The sequence below is a fragment of the Elephantulus edwardii genome, unplaced genomic scaffold (genome assembly GCF_000299155.1).
Source record: "Elephantulus edwardii isolate Elephantulus edwardi_28Jun2011 unplaced genomic scaffold, EleEdw1.0 scaffold00269, whole genome shotgun sequence".
NCBI lineage: Eukaryota > Metazoa > Chordata > Mammalia > Macroscelidea > Macroscelididae > Elephantulus > Elephantulus edwardii.
The window spans coordinates 2,504,249-2,507,391 of NW_006400019.1; positions in this window are offsets into that span (position 1 = coordinate 2,504,249).

The window sequence follows — 3,143 nt, forward strand, 5'->3', positions numbered from 1 at the left end:
CCCCGACGGGGATCTTCAGAGCTGCCTTCCTCCTGTGCCCCCTCCGGGACGGGACGCCCTCCCCAAGGCGGGGACTCTTTTTGGAAGCGCAGTGCCACATTTTTCTCCTGAAGAGGGTCCTGTAGGTTCAAGTGCTTAACCACAGTGCCATCTGGACTCCTCAGGTTATCCTAAACAAACAAAGCCACTGTCCTGGAGTCGGTTCCAACTCAAAGTGAGTGCAGCAATGGGCTCAAGTGTGTCAGAAATGGTGAGGGCGAAGCAGGGCAGGACAGAGGGGTCTCTGTGAGTCATACTCGATGGCACTGAACAACAATACCTCTTGGAGAAATCTCGTGGATTAGTTGGGAGGAGTTCCAGTGCATCCCAGCACGCAAGCAGTTCCAATCCACCAGATGCTCTGAGGGAGAAAGATGAGCATTCTCCTCCCGTGTAATTTACTGTCTCAGAAAACCCTCCTCTCCCCAGTGACTGTGGTAATGGGGGTAGGTGTGTCAGAGACAGTGATATTGGCTCAGGACAGAGCAGGGTTCAGAGCTGTTGTACTAGGGTCGCTATGAGTTATGGTCAACTCGACAGCACATAACAATAAGAATAATGTACCAGCATCATGTCCTCGAGGCTCACCATGTTGTCTAATGTTTTACGAGTTCATTGTTTTTCAGTGCTTCATAATATTCCATTGTATGTACCACAGTTTGTCGTTTGTTGCTGGGCACTTGGCTTGCTTCCATCTCTTTGCTATTGTGAATAATATAGTAGTAAACATGAATGTGCATACATCTGTTTGGGTGGTGGCTCTGATTTCTTTAGGGGATATTTTCAATCGTGGAATTGCTGGGTAAAATGGTATTTTTCTATTTCCAACTTTTTAAGAAAATGCCAGACAACTTTTCCATAGTGGTTGCACCATTTTACGCTCCCATCAGCAGTGAATCAAGGTTCCAGTCTCTCCACAACCTTGCCAGCATTTGTTGTTTGCTGCTCTATTGAACTTTGCTATTGTTCCTGGGGTGAAATGCTATCTCATAGTTGTTTAAATTTGCATCTCTTTGCTACCTAGGGATTTTTTTAATATTTCTTCATTTATTTGTTTGCCATCTGAGTGTCCTCTTTGGTGAAGTATCTATTCATATCTTGCATGGGTACAATCTTGAATGATCCAAGAAGCAGAAAAAGAAGGCGGAAGGAGTACAAAAGCTGATTGTCACCTTTTTCAATAGTATCTAGTGGGTTAGACTCAGTAACCTTTAGCAGATACTTAACCATGCCTCAAAAATACACTGATCATAAAAATTTACTCCAGTAATGGAAGAGTAACAATTTTACTTGTGGAAGGTTCCAGATCTTCTGGATTATCCTCAGGAATCAGAATGGCATTGCTAGTCAGAAAGTTGGTGAGAGTTGCTTATATGGTCACAACATTGACCATCTGAGAACAATAACATCATCAAAATATGTGCTACAGTACTGCATGCATGTATGTATGTACTGATACACTGCATGTTGTCGATGATGTGAGATGCACAAAGGCAGGCAGCAGGAAATGCTTTCACTGTCACTCAAATATAAACTGGTGAGTCTCTCTATAAATAGAGCATTAAACATAACTGAAAACATACAAATGGAACAAGAGAAGCTAGGTGACTGGAACCTTCGAAAAAATGAAATTTTCGTGTATGTTAAAAGACTTCTCCAAAAGAGTAGTGGGAATCTCTAGACTCCCTTTAACATATGACAAAAGACTAATCTCTACAATGTGTTGAAAATTCCCACTCGTCAACAAAAGACAAACCAATCAATTGCACAGTGTGCCGAGGACAGGAAAAGACATTTCACCAAAGAAGACAGTCAGCTAGTGAACGAGCTCATGGAGTGTTGTTGCTCATGATCACTAGCTCTTAAAACAAAGAAACATTTGTCTCTTTGTGACTGAATCCTTTCACTCCGCATAAGGTCCTTGAAATTCAACCATGCTATGCATGTGATGTTTCACAAAGTCTTCATTATTCTAAAGAATGATTTTATGAACTGCATGGTTGTTGTTGTTAGGTGCCATCAAGTAGAGTATGACTCATAGGGACCCTATGAACAACAGATCTGAATCTTGTCCCGTCCCTCCATCCTCACACTTCCTCGTACACTAGAGCCCAATGCAGCAGTCACTGTGTTAATCCACCTGGTCGAGGTTCTTCCCGTGTGACTATCATGCCTCTGAAAACCTGTTGGATTGTCAGCTATGAGTTGGTTCTGAGTCCTTGGCCATGAGAGAGAGACAGAGAGACTGTAACAATGTGGGGACTATAACTAAAAGGATAAAACAAAAATTATATGCATTATTGAATGGAAAACCCATTTGCTCTGTAAATTTCACTCAAATCACAGTACAAAGTTAAACAGGAAAACCCAATGTTCTGGTGGTGGTGGTTGCTGTTAGGAGCCATATCCTCAATGACAACTCATACGAATGAGCGTCACCCTGTCCTGTACTATCCTTATACTTTCCACCATACTCAAGCGCGTTATTACAGTTCCTGTGGCAATCCATCTTGTGAAAGGGCTTCCTCTCTTTCTCTGACTCTCTACCTTTCCCAGTATTATGTCTTTTTCCAAGGACTGTACCTTCCTGACCAAACTGTGAGATGAGCTTTGACTATCCTTGCTTCTAAGGAGCACCCTGCTTGTATTTTCTTCAAGACAGACTTACTTCTTCTTTTGGCAGCCCATGAAGTAGATATTCAGTACTCTTCTCCAATACCACCATTCAAAGGCATCAATTCTTCTTCTGCCATCCTTATTGTGTAACTTTCAGAAGCGTAGGAAGCAATTGAAAAGGTGGCTTGAGGGAGCTCTGGTGGCCTAGTGGCAAGAAGCTGCACTGCAATCCCAGAGGTGGTGGTGTTGTTATGTGCCCTCGAGTCACTTGCGACTCATAGCGACCCTATGTACAACAGCCTTAAACTCCGCTCTGTCCTGTGCCATTCGCACTGTCTCCGACACTCCCATCCCAATTATCCCAGTCACTGAATCAATCCACCTCATAAAGGGCCTTCGCTCTCCTGCGCTGTCCCTCCACCCTCCCAAGCATGATGTCCCTCTCTAAGGACCGGTCTCTCCTCACAACATGTCCAAAGTATGTTAGA